This window comes from Salmo trutta, unplaced genomic scaffold, assembly GCF_901001165.1.
Source record: "Salmo trutta unplaced genomic scaffold, fSalTru1.1, whole genome shotgun sequence".
NCBI classification, from domain to species: Eukaryota; Metazoa; Chordata; class Actinopteri; order Salmoniformes; family Salmonidae; genus Salmo; species Salmo trutta.
Window position 1 is genome coordinate 19,072,781 of NW_021822911.1, and position 22,743 is coordinate 19,095,523.

The 22,743-nt window shown below is 39.3% G+C and overlaps 10 non-coding genes across 10 annotated transcripts; all 10 read left to right on the forward strand.

Moving 5' to 3' along the window:
* The first annotated feature begins 618 nt into the window (after positions 1 to 618).
* trnav-cac (transfer RNA valine (anticodon CAC)) lies at positions 619 to 691 on the forward strand. The gene has a single exon. It is a non-coding gene; the product is annotated as a tRNA-Val (tRNA).
* Positions 692 to 825: 134 nt separating this feature from the next.
* trnav-cac (transfer RNA valine (anticodon CAC)) lies at positions 826 to 898 on the forward strand. Its single transcript has one exon. It is a non-coding gene; the product is annotated as a tRNA-Val (tRNA).
* Positions 899 to 6,272: 5,374 nt separating this feature from the next.
* Positions 6,273 to 6,345, forward strand: trnav-cac (transfer RNA valine (anticodon CAC)). The gene has a single exon. It is a non-coding gene; the product is annotated as a tRNA-Val (tRNA).
* Positions 6,346 to 8,097: 1,752 nt separating this feature from the next.
* trnav-cac (transfer RNA valine (anticodon CAC)) lies at positions 8,098 to 8,170 on the forward strand. The gene has a single exon. It is a non-coding gene; the product is annotated as a tRNA-Val (tRNA).
* Positions 8,171 to 9,530: 1,360 nt separating this feature from the next.
* trnav-uac (transfer RNA valine (anticodon UAC)) lies at positions 9,531 to 9,603 on the forward strand. The gene has a single exon. It is a non-coding gene; the product is annotated as a tRNA-Val (tRNA).
* Positions 9,604 to 10,984: 1,381 nt separating this feature from the next.
* trnal-caa (transfer RNA leucine (anticodon CAA)) lies at positions 10,985 to 11,058 on the forward strand. Its single transcript has one exon. It is a non-coding gene; the product is annotated as a tRNA-Leu (tRNA).
* Positions 11,059 to 16,173: 5,115 nt separating this feature from the next.
* trnav-uac (transfer RNA valine (anticodon UAC)) lies at positions 16,174 to 16,246 on the forward strand. The gene has a single exon. It is a non-coding gene; the product is annotated as a tRNA-Val (tRNA).
* Positions 16,247 to 16,990: 744 nt separating this feature from the next.
* Positions 16,991 to 17,063, forward strand: trnav-aac (transfer RNA valine (anticodon AAC)). Its single transcript has one exon. It is a non-coding gene; the product is annotated as a tRNA-Val (tRNA).
* A 1,140-nt stretch (positions 17,064 to 18,203) lies between these two features.
* trnav-uac (transfer RNA valine (anticodon UAC)) lies at positions 18,204 to 18,275 on the forward strand. Its single transcript has one exon. It is a non-coding gene; the product is annotated as a tRNA-Val (tRNA).
* Positions 18,276 to 18,409: 134 nt separating this feature from the next.
* Positions 18,410 to 18,482, forward strand: trnav-uac (transfer RNA valine (anticodon UAC)). Its single transcript has one exon. It is a non-coding gene; the product is annotated as a tRNA-Val (tRNA).
* Positions 18,483 to 22,743: the final 4,261 nt, after the last annotated feature.

Consider the following 22,743-nt stretch of genomic DNA (forward strand, 5'->3'; position numbering starts at 1 on the left):
CAATAGTCGTTTTGTCGTCCCTTAAACGTCTGAAACAGTTCGAAACCAGGCGGAAACAACGCTCATTGACAAATTCAAGAAGTACCGTAATGGTAACAGAGAATTTCATTAGTGCCTTATTTTGGAAATTCGAATACCTGCCATGAATATCTTTAAAATTCGGTTTACTCCTTGCAGCTAATTGTACCAGCAGTTTCTGTACTGTCGTGGTTATCACATTCGCATTACACGCGAAAGGTCCTCGGTTTGAAACCGGGCAGAAACAGTGCTCTTTGACACATGCAGTAGGTACTGTACTTTAAACAGAGAATAATTGTTTTCATAAATGCCTTATTTTGGAAATTCGAATACGTGCCATGAATATCTGTAAAATTCGGTTTACTTCTTGCAGAAAAATCAAGCAGCAGTTTATGCGGTCTAGTGGTTATCACGTTTGCTTCACACGCGAAAGGTCCCTGGTTCGAAACCGGGCAGAAACAGTGCTCTTTAACACGTGCAGTAGGTACTATACTTTTCACAGAGAATAGTTATTTTCATAAATACCTAATTTTGGAAATTTGAACACGTGCCATGAATATCATTAAATTCGGTTTACTCCTTGCAATAATTGTAGCAGCAGTTTCTGTAGTGTAGTGGTTATCACGTTTGCTTCACATGCGAAAGGTCCCTGGTTCAAAACCAGGCAGAAACAACGCTCATTGAGAAATTCAAGAAGTACCGTAATGGTAACAGAGAATTTCATTAGTGCATTATTTTGGAAATTCGAATACCTGCCATGAATATCTTTAAAATTCGGTTTACTCCTTGCAGCTAATTGTAGTACTAGTTTCTGTGGTGTAGTGGTTATCACGTTCGCTTCACACGCGAAAGGTTCCTGGTTCGAAACCGGGCGGGAACAACGCTGATTGACACATTCAAAAAGTAATATAGCGGTAACAGAGAATTTCATTAATGCCTTATTTTGGAAATTCGAATACGTGCCATGAATATCTGTAAAATTCGGTTTACTCCTTGCTGAAAAATCAAGCAGCAGTTTCTGTAGTGTTGTGGTTATCACGTTTGCTTCACACGCGAAAGGTTCCTGGTTCGAAACCAGGCGGAAACAACGCTCATTGACACATTCAATTAGTACCAAAGAGAATTTCATTAATCCCTTATTTTGGAAATTCGAATACGTTCCATGAATATCTTTAAAATTCGGTTTACTCCTTGCAGCTAATTGTAGCAGTAGTTTCTTTGGTGTAGTGTTTATCACGTTTGCTTCACAACGAAAGGTCCCTGGTTCGAAACCAGCGGAAACAATGCTCATTGACATATTCATGAAGTACTATAGTGGTAACAGAGAAATTCGTTAATGACTTATTTTGGAAATTGAATATCGTGCCATGAATATCGGTTAAAATTCGGTGTTTACTCCTTGCAGCTAATTGTAGAAGCAGTTTCTGTAGTGTAGTGGTAATCACGTTTGCTTAACACGCAAAGGTCCTCGGATCGAAACCGGGCGGGAAAACTGTGCTCTTTAACACGTGCAGTAGGTACTTTACTTTTAACAGAGAATAGTTATTTTCATAATACCTAATTTTGGAAATTCGAATACGTGTCAATGAATATCTGTAAAATTCGGTTTACTCCTTGCAGAAAAAATCAAGCAGCCGTTTCTGTCGTGTAGTGGTTATCCACGTTCGCTTCACACGTGAAAGGTCCCCGGTTCGAAACCAGGCGGGAAACAACGCTCATTGACACATTCAATTAGTACCACAGAGAAGTTCATGAATCCCTTACTTTGGAAATTCGAATACGTTCCATGAATATCTTTAAAATTCGGTTTACTCCTTGCAGCTAATTGTAGCAGTAGTTTCTGTGGTGTCGTGTTATCACGTTCGATTCACACATGAAAGGTCCCTGGTTCGAAAACGGGCAGAAACGATGCTCATTGACACATTCAAGAAGTCCTATAGCGGTAACAGAGAATTTCATTAATGCCTTCTTTTGGAAATTCGAATACGTGCATGAATATCTGTAAAATTCGGTTTACTCCTTGTAGATAATGTACAGCAGCAGTTTCTGTAGTGTAGTGGTTATCACGTTTGCTTCACATGCGAAAAGTCTTTGGTTCGAAACCGGTCGGAAACAATGCTCAATGACACATTCAAGAAGTATCATAGTGGTAACAGAGAAATTTGTTAATGCTTATTTTGGAAATTCGAATAAGTGCCATGAATATCGGTTTAATAATTCGGTTACTTCCTTGCAGCTAATTGTAGAAGCAGTTTCTGTAGTGTAGTGGTTATCAAGTTCACTTAACACGCGAAAGGTCCTCGGATCGAAACGGGCGGAAACAGTGCTCTTTATCACTTGCAGTAGGTACTTTACTTTTAACAGAGAATAGTTATTTTCATAAATACCTAATTTTGGAAATTTGAACACGTGCCATGTATATCAGTAAAATTCGGTTTACTCCTTGCAGGGAATTGTAGCAGCAGTTTCTGTGGTGTAGTGTTTATCACGTTCGCTTCACACACGAAAGGTCCCTGGTTCGAAACCATCGGAAACAATGCTAATTGACACATTCAAGAAGTACTATAGCGGTAACAGAGAATTTCATTAATGCCTTATTTTGGAAATTCGAATACGTGCCATGAATATCTGTAAAATTCGGTTTACTCCTTGTGGCAAAATGTAGCAGCAGTTTCTGTAGTGTAGTGGTTATCACGTTTGCTTAACACGTGAAAGTTCCTCCGTTCGAAACCTGGGTGGAAACAGTGCTCTTTGACACGTCCAGTAAGGTACTGTACTTTTAACAGAGAGAAGTTATTTTCATAAATTCTGTATTTTGGAAATTCAAATAAGTGCCATGAATATCAGTAAAATTCTGTTTCCTCCTCGTAGCTAAATGTAGCAGCAGTTTCTGTAGTGTAGTGGTTATCACGTTCGCTTAACACGCGAAAAGTCCTCGGGCCGAAACAGTGCTCTTTGACAGGTGCAGTAGGCACTATACTTTTAACAGAGAATAGTTATTTTCATAAATTCTGTATTTTGGAAATTCGAATACGTGCCATGAATATCTGTAAAATTCGGTTTACTCCTTGTAGATAAATGTAGCAGCTGTTTCTGTAGTGTAGTGGTTATCACGTTTGCTTCACATGCGAAAAGTCTTTGGTTCGAAACCGGTCGGAAACAACGCTCAATGACACATTCAAGAAGTATCATAGTGGTAAAAGAGAAATTCGTTAATGCCTTATTTTGGAAATTCGAATACGTGCCATGAATATCTGTAAAATTCGGTTTACTCCTTTTAGTAAAATGTAGCAACAGTTTCTGTAGTGTAGTGGTTATCACGTTCGCTTAACAGGCGAAAGGTCCTCGGTACAAAACCGGGCGGAAACAGTGCTCTTTGTCACGTGCAATAGGTACTGTACTTTTAACAGAGAATAGTTATTTTCATAAATTCTGTATTTTGGAAATTCGAATACGTGCCATGAATATCGGTAAAATTCGGTTTACTCCTTGCAGCTAATTGTAGCAGCAGTTTCTGTAGTGTAGTGGTTATCACATTTGCTTAACACGCGAAAGGTCCTCGAATCAAAACCGGGTGGAAATAGTGTTCTTTGACACGTGCAGTAGGTACTGTACTTTTAACAGAGAATAGTTATTTTCATAAATTCTGTATTTTGGAAATTCGAATACGTGCCATGAATATCTGTAAAATTCGGTTTTTCTCCTTGTATATAAATGTAGCAGAGGTTTCTGTAGTGTAGTGGTTATTACGTTTGCTTCACATGCGAAAAGTCCTTGGTTCGAAACCGGTCGGAAACAACGCTGAATGACACATTCAAGAAGTTTCATAGTGGAAACAGAGAAATTCGTTAGTGTCTCTTTTGGAAATTCGAATACGTGCCATGAATATCGGTAAAATTCGGTTTACTCCTTGCAGCTAATTGTGGCAGCAGTTTCTGTAGTATAGTGGTTATCACATTCGCTTAACAAGCGAAAGGTCCTCGGTTCGAAACCGGGTGGAAACAGTGCTCTTTGTCACGTGCAGTAGGTACTGTACTTTTAACAGAGAATAGTTATTTTCATAAATTCTGTATTTTGGAAATTCGAATACGTGCCATGAATATCGGTAAAATTCGGTTTACTCCTTGCAGCTAATTGTAGCAGCAGTTTCTGTAGTGTATTGGTTATCACGTTCGCTTAACATGTGAAAGGTCCTCGGTTCAAAACCGGGTGGAAACAGTGCTCTTTGACACGTGCAGTAGGTACTGCACTTTTAACAGAGAAAAGTTATTTTCATAAATTCTGTATTTTGGAAATTCGAATACGTGCCATGAATATCTGTAAAATTCGGTTTACTCCTTGCAGGGAATTTTAGCAGCAGTTTCTGTGGTGTAGTGTTTATCACGTTCGCTTCACACACGAAAGGTCCCTGGTTCGAAACCATCGGAAACAATGCTAATTGACACATTCAAGAAGTACTAAAGCGGTAACAGAGAATTTCATTAATGCCTTATTTTGGAAATTCGAATACGTGCCATGAATATCTGTAAAATTCGGTTTACTCCTTGTAGCAAAATGTAGCAGCAGTTTCTGTAGTGTAGTGGTTATCACGTTTGCTTAACACGCGAAAGTTCCTCCGTTCGAAACCTGGGTGGAAACAGTGCTCTTTGACACGTCCAGTAAGGTACTATACTTTTAACAGATAGAAGTTATTTTCATAAATTCTGTATTTTGGAAATTCAAATAAGTGCCATGAATATCAGTAAAATTCTGTTTCCTCCTCGTAGCTAAATGTAGCAGCAGTTTCTGTAGTGTAGTGGTTATCACGTTCGCTTAACACGCGAAAAGTCCTCGGGCCGAAACAGTGCTCTTTGACAGGTGCAGTAGGCACTATACTTTTAACAGAGAATAGTTATTTTCATAAATTCTGTATTTTGGAAATTCGAATACGTGCCATGAATATCTGTAAAATTCGGTTTACTCCTTGTCGATAAATGTAGCAGCAGTTTCTGTAGTGTAGTGGTTATCACGTTTGCTTCACATGCGAAAAGTCTTTGGTTCGAAACCGGTCGGAAACAACGCTCAATGACACATTCAAGAAGTATCATAGTGGTAAAAGAGAAATTCGTTAATGCCTTATTTTGGAAATTCGAATACGTGCCATGAATATCTGTAAAATTCGGTTTACTCCTTTTAGTAAAATGTAGCAACAGTTTCTGTAGTGTAGTGGTTATCACGTTCGCTTAACACGCGAAAGGTCCTCGGTACAAAACCGGGCGGAAACAGTGCTCTTTGTCACGTGCAATAGGTACTGTACTTTTAACAGAGAATAGTTATTTTCATAAATTCTGTATTTTGGAAATTCGAATACGTGCCATGAATATCGGTAAAATTCGGTTTACTCCTTGCAGCTAATTGTAGCAGCAGTTTCTGTAGTGTAGTGGTTATCACATTTGCTTAACACGCGAAAGGTCCTCGAATCAAAACCGGGTGGAAATAGTGTTCTTTGACACGTGCAGTAGGTACTGTACTTTTAACAGAGAATAGTTATTTCATAAATTCTGTATTTTGGAAATTCGAATACGTGCCATGAATATCTGTAAAATTCGGTTTTTCTCCTTGTATATAAATGTAGCAGCAGTTTCTGTAGTGTAGTGGTTATTACGTTTGCTTCACATGCGAAAAGTCCTTGGTTCGAAACCGGTCGGAAACAACGCTCAATGACACATTCAAGAAGTATCATAGTGGTAACAGAGAAATTCGTTAGTGTCTCTTTTGGAAATTCGAATACGTGCCATGAATATCGGTAAAATTCGGTTTACTCCTTGCAGCTAATTGTGGCAGCAGTTTCTGTAGTATAGTGGTTATCACATTCGCTTAACAAGCGAAAGGTCCTCGGTTCGAAACCGGGTGGAAACAGTGCTCTTTGTCACGTGCAGTAGGTACTGTACTTTTAACAGAGATAGTTATTTTCATAAATTCTGTATTTTGGAAATTTGAATACGTGCCATGAATATCGGTAAAATTCGGTTTACTCCTTGCAGCTAATTGTAGCAGCAGTTTCTGTAGTGTAGGGGTTATCATGTTTGCTTCACACGCGAAAGGTCCCTGGTTCGAAACCGGGTGGAAACAGTGCTCTTTGACATGTGCAGTACATGTGCAGTATACTTTTAACAGAGAATAGTTATTTTCATAAATACCTAATTTTGGAAATTTGAACGCGTGCCATAAATATCAGTAAAATTCGGTTTACTCCTTGCAAAACTATAGCAGCAGTTTCTGTAGTGTAGTGGTTATCATGTTTGCTTCACATGCGAAAGGTCCCTGGTTCGAAACCAGGCGGAAACAACGCTCATTGACACATTGAAGAAGTACCACAGTGATAACAGAGAATTTCATTAATCCCTTATTTTGGAAATTCGAATACGTGCCATGAATATCTTTAAAATTCGGTTTACTCCTTGCAGCTAATTGTAGTACTAGTTTCTGTGGTGTAGTGGTTATCATGTTTGCTTCACACGCGAAAGGTCCCTGGTTCGAAACCGGTCGAAAACAACACTCATTGACACATTCAAGAAGTACTGTAGCGGTAACAGAGAATTTCATTAATGCCTTATTTTGGAAATTTGATTACGTGCCATGAATATCTGTAAAATTCGGTTTACTCCTTGTAGCAAAATGTAGCAGAAGTTTCTGTAGTGTAGTGGTTATCATGTTCGCTTAACACGTGAAAGGTTCCTGGTTCGAAACCAGGCGGAAGCAACGCTCATTAACACATTCAATTAGTACCACAGAGCATTTCATGAATCCCTTATTTTGGAAATTCGAATACGTTCCATGAATATCTTTAAAATTCGGTTTACTCCTTGCAGCTAATTGTAGCAGTAGTTTCTGTGGTGTAGTGTTTATCACGTTCGCTTCACACGCGAAAGGTCCCCGGTTCGAAACCAGGCGGAAACAACGCTCATTAACACATTCAATTAGTACCACAGAGAATTCATGAATCCCTTATTTTGGAAATTCGAATACGTGCCATGAATATCTGTAAAATTCGGTTTACTCCTTGCAGCTAATTGTAGAAGCAGTTTCTGTAGTGTAGTGGTAATCACGTTTGCTTAACACGCAAAGGTCCTCGGATCGAAATGGGTGGAAATTGTGCTCTTTAACACCTGCAGTAGGTACTTCTTTTAACAGAGAATAGTTATTTTCATAATACCTAATTTTGGAAATTTGAACACGTTCCATGAATATCAGTAAAATTCGTTTTACTCCTTGCAAAAATTGTAGCAGCAGTTTCTGTACTGTAGTGGTTATCACGTTTGCTTCACACGCAAAAGGTCCCTGATTCGAAAACAGGCGGAAACAACGCTCATTGACACAATGAAGAAGAACCATAGTGGTAACAGAGAATTTCATTAATCCCTTAATTCAGAAATTCGAACACGTGCCATGAATATCTTTAAAATTCGGTTTACTCCTTGCAGCTAATTGTAGTACAAGTTTCTGTGGTGTAGTGGTTATCACGGTCGCTACACATGCAAAAGGTCCCTGGTTCGAAGCCAGGAGAAAACAACGCTCATTGATACATTCAAGAAGTACTTTCGTGGTAAAAGAGAATTTCATTAATGCCATATTTTGGAAATTCGAATATGTGCCATGAATATCTGTAAAATTCGGTTTACTCCTTGCAGATAAATCAAGAAGCAGTTTCTGTAGTGTAGTGGTTATCATGTTTGCTTCACACGTGAAAGGTCCCTGGTTTGAAACCAGGCGGAAACAAAGCTCATTGACACATTCAATTAGTACCACAGAGAAGTTCATGAATCCCTTACTTTGGAAATTCGAATACGTGCCATGAATATCTTTAAAATTCGGTTTACTCCTTGCAGCTAATTGTAGTACTAGTTTCTGTGGTGTAGTGGTTATCATGTTTGCTTCACACGCGAAAGGTCCCTCGGGCGAAAACAACACTCATTGACAAATTCAAGAAGTACTGTAGCGGTAACAGAGAATTTCATTAATGCCTTATTTGGAAATTTGAATACGTGCCATGAATATCTGTAAAATTCGGTTTACTCCTTGCATAAAAATCAAGCAGCAGTTTCTGTAGTGTAGTGGTTATCACGTTCGCTTCACACGCGAAAGGTCCCTGGTTCGAAACCAGGCGGAAACAACGCTCATTAACACATTCAATTAGTACCACAGAGAATTTCATGAATCCCTTATTTGGAAATTCGAATACGTGCCATGAATATCTGTAAAATTCGGTTGACTCCTTGCAGCTAATTGTAGAAGCAGTTTCTGTAGTGTAGTGGTAATCACGTTGGCTTAACACGCAAAAGGTCCTCGGATCGAAACCGGGTGGAAACTGTGCTCTTTAACACCTGCAGTAGGTACTTTACTTTTAACAGAGAATAGTTATTTTCATAAATACCTAATTTTGGAAATTTGAACACGTGCCATGAATATCAGTAAAATTCGTTTTACTCCTTGCAAAAATTGTAGCAGCAGTTTCTGTACTGTAGTGGTTATCACGTTTGCTTCACACGCGAAAGGTCCTGATTCGAAAACAGGTGGAAACAACGCTCATTGACACAATGAAGAAGACACCATAGTGGTAACAGAGAATTTCATTAATCCCTTAATTCGGAAATTCGAACACGTGCCATGAATATCTTTAAAATTCGGTTTACTCCTTGCAGCTAATTGTAGTACTAGTTTCTGTGGTGTAGTGGTTATCACGGTAGCTACACACGCAAAAGGTCCCTGGTTCGAAGCCAGGCGAAAACAACGCTCATTGATACATTCAAGAAGTACTTTCGCGGTCAAAAGAGAATTTCATTAATGCCATATTTTGGAAATTCGAATACGTGCCATGAATATCTGTAAAATTCGGTTTACTCCTTGCATAAAAATCAAGCAGCAGTTTCTGTAGTGTAGTGGTTATCACGTTCTTCACACGCGAAGGTCCCTGGTTCGAAATCAGGCGGAAACAACGCTCATTAACATATTCAATTAGTACCACAGAGAATTTCATGAATCCCTTATTTTGGAAATTCGAATACGTTCCATGAATATCTTTAAAATTCGGTTTACTCCTTGGAGGTAATTGTAGCAGCAGTTTCTGTAGTGTAGTGGTTTCACGTTTGCTTCACATTCGAAAAGTCTTTGGTTCGAAACCGGTCGGAAACAACGCTCAATGACACATTCAAGAAGTATCATAGTGGTAACAGAGAAATTTGTTAATGCCTTATTTTGGAAATTCGAATACATGCCATGAATATCGGTAAAATTCGGTTTACTCCTTGCAGCTAATTGTAGCAGCAGTTTCTGTAGTGTAGTGGTTATCATGTTTGTTTCACATGCGAAAGGTCCCTGGTTCGAAACCGGGCAGAAACAACGCTCATGGACACATTCAAGAAGTACTATAGCGGTTACAGAGAATTTCATTAATGCCTTATTTTGGAAATTCGAATACGTGCCATGAATATCTGTAAAATTCGGTTTACTCCTTGCAGAAATATCAAGCAGCAGTTTCTGTAGTGTAGTGGTTATCACGTTCGCTTTACACGCGAAAGGTTCTCGGTTCGAAACCGGGTGGAAACAGCGCTATTTGACACGTGCGGTAGGTACTGTACTTTTAACAGAGAAAAGTTATTTTCATAAATTCTGTATTTTTGAAATTCGAATACGTACCATGAATATCTGTAAAATTCGGTTTACTCCTTGCAGATAATTGCAGCAGCAGTTTCTGTAGTGTAGTGGTTATCACGTTTGCTTCACACGCGAAAGGTCCCTGGTTCGAAACCGGGCGAGAAACAATGCTCATTGACACATTCAAGAAGTACTATAGCGGTAACAGAGAATTTCATTAATGCCTTATTTGGAAATTCGAATAAGTTCCATGAATATCTGTAAAATTCGGTTTACTCCTTGTAGCAAATTGTAGCAGCAGTTTCTGTAGTGTAGTGGTAATCACATTTGCTTAACACGCGAAAGGTCTCGGTTCGAAACCGGGTGGAAACAGTGCTCTCTGTCACGTGCAGTAGGCACTGTACTTTTAACAGAGATAGTTATTTTCATAAATTCTGTATTGTGGAAATTTGAATACGTGCCATGAATATCTGTAAAATTCGGTTTACTCCTTGCAGAAAAATCAAGCAGCAGTTTCTGTACGTAGTGGTTATCACGTTTGCTTCACACGCGAAAGGTCCCTGGTTCGAAACCGGGCGGAAACAACGCTCATTGACACATTCAATTAGTACCACAGAGAATTTGATGAATCACTTATTTTGGAAATTCGAATACGTTCCATGAATATCGTTTAAAATTCGGTTTACTCCTTGCAGATAATTGTAGCAGCAGTTTCTGTGTGTAGTGATTATCACGTTCGCTTCACACACGAAAGGTCCCTGGTTAGAACCAGCGGAAACAATGCTAATTGACACATTCAAGAAGTACTATAGCGGTAACAGAGAATTTCATTAATGCCTTATTTTGGAAATTCGAATACGTGCCATGAATATCGGTAAAATTCGGTTTACTCCTTGCAGCTAATTGTAGCAGCAGTTTCTGTAGTGTATTGGTTATCACGTTCGCTTAACACGTGAAAGGTCCTCGGTTCGAAAACGGGTGGAAACAGTGCTCTTTGACACGTGCAGTAGGTACTGCACTTTTAACAGAAAAATGTTATTTTCATAAATTCTGTATTTTGGAAATTCGAATACGTGCCATGAATATCTGTAAAATTCGGTTTAGTCATTGCAGATAATTGTAGCAGCAGTTTCTGTAGTGTAGGGGTTGTCATGTTTGCTTCACACGCGAAAGGTCCCTGGTTCGAAACCAGGCGGAAACAATGCTAATTGACACATTCAAGAAGTATCATAGTGATAACAGAGAATTTCATTAATTACTTATTTTGGAAATTCGAATACGTGCCATGATATCTGTAAATTCGGTTTACTCCTTGTGGTAAAACGTAGCAACAGTTTCTGTAGTGTAGTGGTTATCACGTTCGCTTCAACACGCGAAAGTTCCTCGGTTCAAAACCGGGCGGAAACAGTGCTCTTTGTCACGTGCAGTAGGTACTGTACTTTAACAGAGAATAGTTTATTTCATAAATTCTGTATTTTGGAATTCGAATACGTGCCATGAATATCGGTAAAAATTCGGTTTACTCCTTGCAGCTAATTGTAGCAGCAGATTCTGTAGTGTAGTGGTTATCACATTAGCTTAACACGTGAAAGGTCCTCGAATCAAAACCGGGGGAAATAGTGCTCTTTGACACGTGCAGTAGGTACTGTACTTTTAACAGGAATAGTTATTTTCATAAATTCTGTATTTTGGAAATTCGAATACGTGCCATGAATATCTGTAAAATTCAGTTTTTCTCCTTGTATATAAATGTAGCAGCAGTTTCTGTAGTGTAGTGGTTATTACGTTTGCTTCTCTCACGCGAAAGGTCCCTGTTCGAAACCAGGCGGAACAATGCTAATTGACACATTCAAGAAGTATCATAGTGATAACAGAGAATTTCATTATTGACTTATTTTGGAAATTCGAATACGTGCCATGAATATCGGTAAAATTCGGTTACTCATTGCAGCTAATTGTAGCAGCAGTTTCTGTAGTCTAGTAGTTATCACGTCGAACCGAGGACTCGAAAGGTGCTCGGTTCGAAACCGGGTGGAAACAGTGCTCTTTGACATGTGCAGTAGGTACTATAATTTTAACAGAGAATAGTTTTTCATAAATACCTAATTTGGAAATTTGAACGCGTGCCATGAATATCAGTAAAATTCGGTTTACTCCTGCAAAACATAGCAGCAGTTTCTGTAGTGTAGTGGTTATCATGTTTGCTTCACACGCGAAAGGTCCCTGGTCGAAACCAGCGGAAACAACGCTCATTGACACGTTGAAGAAGTACCACAGTGGTAACAGAGAATTTCATTAATCCCTTATTTTGGAAATTCGAATACGTGCCATGAATATCTTTAAAATTCAGTTTACTCCTTGCAGCTAAATGTAGTACTAGTTTCTGTGGTGTAGTGGTTATCATGTTTGCTTCACACGCGAAAGGTCCCTGGTTCGAAACCGGGCGAAAACACACTCATTGACACATTCAAGAAGTACTGTAGCGGTACAGAGAATTTCATTAATGCCTTATTTGGAAATTTGAATACGTGCCATGAATATCTGTAAAATTCAGTTTACTCCATGCATAAAAATCAAACAGCAGTTTCTGTAGTGTAGTGGTTATCACGTTTGCTTTACACGGTAAAAGTCCTCGGTTCGAAACCGGGTGGAAACATGCTCTTTAACACGTGCAGTAGGTACTTTACTTTTAAAAGAGAATAGTTATTTTCATAAATACCTAATTTTGGAAATTTGAACACGTGCCATGTATCAGTAAAATTCGGTTTACTCCTTGCAAGATAATTGTAGCAGCAGTTTCTGCAGTGTAGTGGTTATCTCGTTTGCTTCACAAGCGAAAAGTCTTGGTTCGAAACCGGTCGGAAACAACACAATGACACATTCAAGAAGTAGCATAGTGGTAACAGAGAAATTCGTTCATGCCTTATTTGGAATTCGATACGTGCCATGAATATCGGTAAAATTCGGTTTACTCCTTGCAGCTAATTGCAGAAGCAGTTTCTGTAGTGTAATGGTTCACGTTCGCTTAACACGCGAAAGGTCCTCGGATCGAAACCGGGCGGAAACAGTGCTATTAACACGTGCAGTAGGTACTTACTTTAACAGAGAATAGTTATTTTCATAAATACCTAATTTTGGAAATTTGATCACGTGCCATGTATATCAGTAAAATTCGGTTTGCTCCTTGCAAGATAATTGTAGCAGCAGTTTCTGTAGTGTAGTGGTTATCACATTTGCTTCACACGCGAAAGGTCCCTGGTTCGAAACCGGGCGGAAACAACGCTCATTGACACATTCAAAGTACTATAGCAGTAACAGAGAATTTCATTGATGCCTTACTTTGGAAATTCGAATACGTGCCATGAATATCTGTAAAATTCGGTTTACTCTTGCAGGAAAATCAAGCAGCAGTTTCTGTAGGTAGTGGTTACACGTTTGCTTTACACGCGAAAGGTCCTCGGTTCGAAACCGGGTGGAAACAGTGCTATTTGACCGTGCAGTAGGTACTGTACTTTTAACAGAGAAGAGTTATTTTCATAAATTCTGTATTTTGGAAATTCGAATACGTGCCATGAATATCTGTAAAATTCGGTTTACTCCTTGCAGATATTGTAGCAGCAGTTACTGTAGTGTATGGTTATCACGTTTGATTCACACGTGAGGTCCCTGGTTCGAAACCGGGCGGAAACAATGCTCATTGACACATTCAAGAAGTACTATAGCGGTAACAGAGAATTTCATTAATGCCTTATTTTGGAAATTCGAATACGTGCCATGAATATCGGTAAAATTCGGTTTTACTCCTTGCAGCTAATTGTACCAGCAGTTTCTGTAGTGTGGTGGCTATCACATTCGCTTACATGCGAAAGGTCCTTGGTTTGAAACCGGGCAGAAACAGTGCTCTTTGACACATGCATTAGGTACTGTACTTTAAACAGAGAATAATTTTTTCATAATGCCTTATTTGGAAATTCGAATACGTGCCATGAATCTGTAAAATTCGGTTTACTTCTTGCAGAAAAATCAAGCAGCAGTTACTGTAGTCTAGTGGTTATCACAATCGCTTTACACGCGAAATGTCCTCCGTTCGAAAAACGGGTGGAAACAGTGCTCTTTAACACCGTGCAGTAGGTACTATACTTTTAACAGAGAATAATTATTTTCATAAATACCTAATTTTGGAAATTGAACACATGCCATGAATATCAGTAAAATTCGTTCCTCCTCGTAGCTAAATGTAGCAGCAGTTTTCTGTAGTGTCGTGGTTATCATGTTCGCTTAACACGCGAAAAGTCCTCGGTTCGAAACCCGGCGGAAACAACGCTAATAGACACATTCAAGAAGTATCATAGTGATTACAGAGAAATTCATTATTTTGGACATTTGAATACGTGCCATGAATATCTGTAAAATTCGGTTTACTCCTTGCAGGAAATTATAGCAGTTCTGTAGTGTAGGTTATCACGTTTGCTTTACACTTGAAAGGTCCTCGGTTCGAAACCGGGCGGGTGACAAGCTCATTGACACATTCAAGAAGTATCATAGTGGTAACCGAGAAATTCATTAATGCCTTATTTTGGAAATTCGAATACGTGCCATGAATATCTGTAAATTCGGTTTACTTCCTTGTAGATAATGGCAGCAGGTTCTGTAGTGTAGTGGTTATCACGTTTGCTTCACATGCGAAAAGTCTTTGGTTCGAAACCGGGAAACAACAACGCTCATTGACACATTCAAGAAGTATCATAGTGGGAACAGAGGATTCGTTAATGCCTATTTGGAAATTCGAATACGTCCATGATATCGGTAAAATTCGGTTTACTCCTTGCAGCTAATTGTAGAAGCAGTTTCTGTAGTGTAGTGGTTTTCACGTTTTCTTAACACGCGAAAGGTCCTCGGATCGAAACCGGGCGAAACATGCTCTTTACACTGCAATAGGTACTTTACTTTTAACAGAGAATAGTTATTTTCATAAATACCTAATTTTTGGAAATTGAACACGTGCCATGTATATCAGTAAAATTCGGTTTACTCCTTGCAAGATAATTGTAGCAGCAGATTCTGTAGTGTAGTGGTTATCACGTGCTTTACAGCTAAAGGTCCTTGGTTCGAACCGGGTGGAAACAGTGCTATTTGACCGTGCAGTAGTACTGTACTTTTAACAGAGAAAATTATTTTCATAAATTCTGTATTTTGGAAATTCGAATACGTGCCATGATATCAGTAAAATTTCGGTTTCCTCCTCATAGCTAAATGTAGCAGCAGTTTCTGTAGTGTAGTGGTTATCACGTTCGCTTCACATGCGAAAAGTCTTCGGTTCGAAAACAGGGCGGAAACAGTGCTCTTTGAGACGTGCAGTAGCACTATACTTTTAACAGAGAATAGTTATTTCATAAAGTTCTATATTTCGTAATTCAAATACATGCCATGAATATCTGTAAATTCGGTTTACTCCTTGTAGATAAATGTAGCAGCAGTTTCTGTAGTGTAGTGGTTATCACGTTTGCTTCACATGCGAAAAGTCCTTGGTTCGAAACCGTTCGAAACAACGCTCAATGACACATTCAAGAAGTATCATAGTGGTAACAGAGAAATTCGTTAATGCCTTATTTGGAAATTCGAATACGGCCATGAATATCTGTAAAATTCGGTTTACTACTCCTTGGCAAAATGTAGCAGCAGTTTCTGTAGTGTAGTGGTTAACACGTTCGCTTAACACGCGAAAGGTCCTCAGTTCGAAACCGGGCGGAAAAGTGCTCTTTGTCACGGGCATAGGTACTGTAACTTTTAACAGAGAATAGTTATTTTCAAAATTCTGTATTTTGGAAATTCGAATACGTGCCATGATATCTGTAAAATTCGGTTTACTCCTTGCAGCTAATTTAGAAGCAGTTTCTATAGTGTAGTGGTTATCATTTCGCTTTACACGCGAAAGGTCCTCGAATCAAAACCGGGTGGGAAATAGTGCTCTTTGACACGTGCAGTAGGTACTGTACTTTTAACAGAGAATAGTTATTTTCATAAATTCTGTATTTTGGAAATTCGAATACGTGCCATGAATATCTGTAAAATTCGGTTTACTCCTTGCCGATAATTGTAGCAGCAGTTTCTGTAGTGTAGTGGTTATCACGTTTGCTTCACATGTGAAAGGTCCCTGGTTCGAAACCGGGCGGAAACGATGCTCATTGACACATTCAAGAAGTACTAAACGGTAACAGAGAAATTCATTAATGCCTTATTTTGGAAATTCGAATACGTGCCATGAATATCTGTAATATTCGGTTTACTCTCCTTGTAGCAAAATGTAGCAGCAGTTTCTGTAGTGTAGAGGTATCACGTTTGCTTAACACGCGAAAGGTCCTGGTTTGAAACCGGGCAGAAACAGTGCTCTTTGACACATGCATTAGGTACTGTACTTTAACAGAGAATATTATTTCATAAATGCCTTATTTTGGAAATTCGAATACGTGCCATGAATATCTGTAAAATTCGGTTTACTCCTTGCAGCTAATTGTAGCAGTAGTTTCTGTAGTGTAGTGGTTATCACATTCGCTTTACACGCGAAAGGTCCTTGGTTTGAAACTGGGCAGAAACAGTGGTCTTTGACACTGCAGGTACTGTACTTTAAACAGAGAATATTATTTTCATAAATGCCTTCTTTTGGAAATTCGAATACGTGCCATGATATCTGTAAAATTCGGTTTACTCCTTGTAGCTAAATGTAGCAGCAGTTTCTGTAGTGTAGTTGTTATCACGTTTGCTTCACTCCGAAAAGTCCTTGGTTCGAAACCGGGAAACAACGCTCATTGACACATTCAAGAAGTATCATAGTGGATAGAGAAATCCGTTAATGCCTTATTTTGGAAATTTGAATACGTGCCATGAATTTCGGTAAAATTCGGTTTACTCCTTGCAGCTAATTGTAGAGCAGTTTCTGTAGTGTAGTGGTTATCACGTTTGCTTACACGCAAAGGTCCTCGGTCGAAACCGGGCGGAAACAGTGCTCTTTGACACGTGCAGTAGTACTTACTTTAACAGAGAATAGTTATTTTCATAAATACCTAATTTTGGAAATTTGAACACGTGCCATGAATATCAGTAAAATTCGGTTTACTCCTTGCAGCTAATTGTAGCAGCAGTTTCTGTAGTGTAGTGTTATCACGTTTGCTTCACACGCGAAAGGTCCCTGGTTCGAAACCGGGCGGAAACAACGCTCATTGACACATTCAAGAAGTACTATAGCGGTAACAGAGATTTAATTATGCCTTATTTTGGAAATTCGAATACGTGCCATGAATATCTGTAAAATTCGGTTTACTCCTTAGCAAATGTAGCAGCAGTTTCTGTAGTGTAGTGGTTATCACGTTTGCTTAACACGCGAAAGGTCCTCGGTTCGAAACCGGGCGGAAACAGGCTCTTTGTCACGTGCAGTAGGTACTGTACTTTTAACAAGAATAGTTATTTTCATAAATTATTTTGGAAATTCGAATACGTGCCATGAATATCTGTAAAATTCGGTTTACTCCTTAGCTAATGTAGCAGCAGTTTCTGTAGTGTAGTGGTTATCACGTTCGCTTACACGCGAAAGGTCCTGGTTCGAAACCGGGCGGAAACGCTTTTTGACACGTGCAGTAGGACTATACTTTAACAGAGAAATTATTTTCATAAATCTTATTTTGGAAATTCGAATACGTGCCATGAATATCGTAAAATTCGGTTTACTCCTTAGCTAAATGTAGCAGCAGTTTCTGTAGTGTAGTGGTTATCACGTTTGCTTCACACGCGAAAGGTCCCTGGTTCGAAACCGGGTGGAAACAGCTCATTGACACATTCAGAAGTACTATACTAACAGAGAATTTCATTATATGCCTTATTTTGGAAATTCGAATACGTGCCATGAATATCTGTAAAATTCGGTTTACTCCTTGAAAATCAGCAGCAGTTTCTGTATGTAGTGGTTATCACGTTCGCTTTACACGCGAAAGGTCCTCGGTTCGAAACCGGCTGGAAACAGTGCTCTTTGACACATGCATAGGTACTGTACTTTAAAGAGAAATTATTTTCATAAATGCCTTATTTTGGAAATTCGAATACGTGCCATGAATATCTGTAAAATTCGGTTTACTCTTGCAGAAAATCAAGCAGCAGTTTCTGTAGTTAGTGGTTTCACTTTGCTTTACACGCGAAAGTCCTCGGTTCGAAAACCGGGTGGAAACAGTGCTCTTTAACACGTGCAGTAGGTACTATACTTTTAACAGAGAATATTATTTTCATAAATACTATTTTGGAAATTCGAATACGTGCCATGAATATCTAAAATTCGGTTTACTCCTTGTGCTAAATGTAGCAGCAGTTTCTGTAGTGTAGTGGTTATCACGTTTGCTTCACACGCGAAAAGTCCCTTGTTCGAAACCGGGCGGGAACAACGCTCATTTGACACATTCAAGGTACCATAGTGGTAACAGAGAATCATATTCTTATTTTGGAAATTCGAATACGTGCCATGAATATCTGTAAAATTCGGTTTACTCCTTGGAGTAAATTAAGCAGCAGTTTCTGTAGTGTAGTGGTTATCACGTTTGCTTTACACGCGAAAGTCCTCGGTTCGAAACCGGGCGGGGACAACGCTCATTGACACATTCAAGAAGTATCATAGTGGTAACAGAGAAATTCATTAATGCCTTATTTTGGAAATTCGAATACGTGCCATGAATATCGGTAAAATTCGGTTTACCACTTGCAGAAAGATCGAGCAGCGGTTTCTGTAGTGTAGTGGTTATCACGTTCGCTTTACACGCGAAAGGTCCTCGGTTCGAAACCGGGTGGAAACAGTGCTCTTTGACACGTGTTGATGATCAGTTACTTGAGAAGGAGACCAAGTCAGGACGCTGGACTGGGTGGATTCAATTATAGTAAGGCATTTTATTATGAGACAAAGATATTTGGCAAAGCGTGCACGGACTCCTTCGTTTAGCTCATAGGGAACTAGCGGAAGAGAGCGCCGAAACATGGTGTGCATCCAATTTATACAATGAAATAACAGTGTGTTGACGTAGGTTGAGTCTAGTAGGTCCGCTCTCCTGACTGGTCGATGAGTGGAGGGACGGTCCATTCTCCAGGTGGTGTCGACTTCCCATTGGCCCTGGGCAGTGTCCTTTGTCCTCGGAGTCCAACACCCCTAAGTGTGTTTTTCTGCTAATTCGTGTCTGGTTGGTTACGATATTCATGGAATGTTGTTTTTTACACCAGTGGTCAGTTCGTGTGGCTAGGGCGCTTTCATGTCTTGACATTTTTGTGTGAGTGCTTAAGTCAGCCATCTGTCTCTGGGTGTGGTCGTGATTGGTATCAGTTGGTTGCTCAATATGTCTCTGGAATTTTGTTGTGTGCTGTTGTGAAGCATGTTGTGCAAATGCCCTCCTTATATATCATTAGGTAAAACGTTAGATTATCTTTATTACAAATCCCCCTCTTCACGTCTGCAAGACGTGACAAAGAAAAGGGGAACAGGCTTGCTCGGCGGTAGGTACTTGTCGTCTCATTGATCTGAACTTTCACTCGGTCCGTAGCTCACCATCTGCTCCGTTATCATCTCTCTAAAGTTCTGGTTATTAAACCTCTTGCACACGGGACCAAACAACAACCACACAACCCAAACACACTCATACAGGTTAAAGCAGCCCATAATACAGTTCTTGCAACACTTTTCCATTTCCCAAACATGAGCTGTGTTATCAAAAATGTACGTACAGCAATGAACCTAATCATTCTACCTACACCATCCTCTTTGCCCGTAACCTATCGAGAGTTAGTCTATTTTACCAGGTCATGAGGGAGGTGGCGGAAATTGGTCAGAGAACCTCTTTACTGCATCCCCGTTTCTCATGAATCTCTGTTGATTATAAAAGATGTCATTAATTCAATCCACATTATTATTTATTGTCAACTACCAACATAATGTAGTGTTAAAGCCTTCACATATTTGATTCATAACTTTGTATTCATCTGGACCCTCCCTGAGGATGCCAATAGCATCCATCTAGACAAAGCCATTCCCATCCTTATCAAAACTCCTCCTGTACCTACTTTAGCCTCCTATAACTGGTCTCTTATCACTAATTCAAACTGGTTGGACCAATAACCCCAGGGCGCAAGTTCCTAACCACCCTTTGTGGTAATTCTTGTCGTATGCGTCCTTTGCTGGTACTAGCCCACCCTTCATCAGCCATAGGTGCTATGAGGTTACACATTTTCTCCTGTGCTTTCAAACCTAAGTCAGTCACATTAACGATTACCTTTCCAGCCGTTAAAATCATCTCAATTCTCGGTGCCATTCTTGTATCTATAACACTGGTGCTCATCAGGAATCCAGGTGAACCGAGGTGGGTTGGCTGAGTACTTCAATCTGGCCAACCCCAATTCCTGTACAGTTGTCTGCTTCCCCAAGGAATTGTTTAATGCTCACCTAAAATTCTACATCTTGATCTTCTTTGATTCCTTATTCTGTACGTCACTCATCAGTGTATTATATAGTTTATCTTCTACTTCTTCTCAATGACAACGGTATCGTATGATTAGTACCCGAAGGTGTTGGATCTGAATGTATCAGAAAGATTAGATTATGATGCAGCTCAGAGCCTCTACTCTTCCCAAAAACCGTCAACCCTCTCCTGCCCTTAGTCGATCTGCTAGGTACCACCCCATACTCACACCTCTAGGAGCACACACAGTGATGAACGGTCGGGATAGGAAATCTTCGTTAAGGAGGTAACCCCCGGACCTTATTGGTTCTCGGTTCTTCTCCTAACTCTGTGTGTGATCATCAGTGCTCATATGTGTACATACCTTCTTGCAGTGGGTAACGTGGACCCATGTGACTCTCTCAGCTTTCCTACTGGCAAAGGCAATGGTTTAATAGCACCTGGTATGGGCCTTCCCAACGGGACTGCTTCCAGTTTTTTCTCCTCAGGGACTGGATCCACACCCAGTCTCCTAGTTGGATTGAGTGAATCACCTTCTCCTGCAATTCACCTGTTGGACACAAAATCTTGGACATACGGGTTTGGTTAACAGTCTTCTCATGTGCTCTGCTAGTATATCTTTAACTTATATGTCTACCTGTTCTGGTATTTCTATTCTCCCTAACTCTGGCATTCTATAGGCTCTACCTGATTAGCTAAACTGTCATCCATCATTTAAAGAGATGGCTCTTAGTAAACCAACTCTAGGGATAATATCTTGACTTAATATTTTAGCTACCATAATCATGTCCACCAAGTAAGTTGTGAATGCTTCTACCCATTTGCTATACTTATCTGTTATTGTTAAACACCCCTTCTTCCCCTCAATTCGGAATAGTTCAATAAGTCCATTTCCAAATGTTGGAATGGACATTCTACAAAAAATTATCCTTCTATCTTCTATTCTTATGTCTTTTCTGACTCTCCCAGTGTTATTTCTGTCCTCACCTGTTTATAATTTAACTATGCTGGTCTCCACTCACTAACCGTTATCTAATTCTTCTGTGTCCCTTTTATCTCTCTTCCTTGCTTATGCTCTCCTCCTTCTACTTCCAACCCATCAAGGTCTCAGCAGTGCAGGGGAGTACTAGAGGTCTCATTGTCTTATTCCATAGCTACTTAAATTTATCTCGATACCCTCAATGATCCTGGATTACCTACTGATGTCATATATTCCTGTCCTGTTGGCTTAGAATATATCCTGATACTTGACAGAAGTCTACCATTATAAACTTATTCAACAACAAATATAATAATCTATTATATTAATTCCACAGTCTTGTTGTGTTAAATCTCTTCCACTGAATACAACCACAGCTGACTTCCTAAGGGAAAATAAACTTATCTAGATAATGTAAAAAGTGCTTATTAATCTGAACTACTCCACTAAGAAAATGTATTATACCCTTGTTGTCATTCTGTCTTTTCATTAGTTCAAATTATCACTTGTGTCCAAGAACTTTAACTCCATCATAATTGTCAGTTCTCCAAATTTCCTTAAAGTCAGTATCACAAATGACCCTAAATTCACCATCCAAATGGCTTTTCATTGCGGCTGATCAGACCACAAAAGGAAAAGTCACCAGAGGGGTCAAAAAGTCCTACCACCCTTTCAGAACCGTGTTTCTTACTATATTAGACAAATGAAGCTAGTAACTTTATCTACATTTTGTATCTCAATTTCCCAGAACATTCCCTATCAAAATAATTTCACGTGTTTAATTAAAACTCAGAAAACAAAACTTCAAAATGCCATGTGTGTATAGCCCTTTAAGATATCCTGTCCCTAGATATTTTTCTCAAAAGAGCTAAGCGCTCCTTTTTCCATAAAATAACCACTTGGTCAGCATTTCTCTCATACTACACCGATTCAGAAACCCAAAAGTTAACTACAAACAAAACCTAAAAATGCTTATAATTCTATTGTACTCCCCCAATCATTAGTTTTAAACTTATTTGAACATGCGCTACCCTTCAATCTATGAAACCCCATTTTTTTTTTTGGTTCAAATATTTTTTATTGAACACATACACAAGAATGGTGTATAGGTATAAAAGACAAGTTTACAGTTCTTATTTAAACATAAGAGAACAGACATTAACCAAAAGACCCAGTGTTCTGGGCACAAAACAAATATTACAAAACAAGACATACAAAACAAGGACAGGTAGAAAGAAAAAAGAAAAAAAAGAAAAAAGGGTCGATGTAGCCCCCCCACTTATACCCCACTTTATCCCCCCTTATTCCACCCTATTCCCCTCCCAACTGCTCGGGTGGTGGGGCCACACGCGCCCCAAAGGTAGATTACCGTATGACAATTGAGAGTGCGTTAAGTGCAAATTCACAGCGCCGCCTGGTCCAAGTAAGAGAGGAAAGGCTGCCATTTGATCAAATGTTGATAATTTTTATTGTTCAAAATATGTAATTCTTTCTAAGTGTACAGTGTTTGCCAATTCGCTGAGCCATAATTTGGTACAGAGGGCGCTTCCCTCTTTTTCCAAAACAACAGGATTAATTTTTTGCCGAAATGAGACTGTAAGAGATTAGTTGTTTTTGGGAGTTGGTTAATCCGTT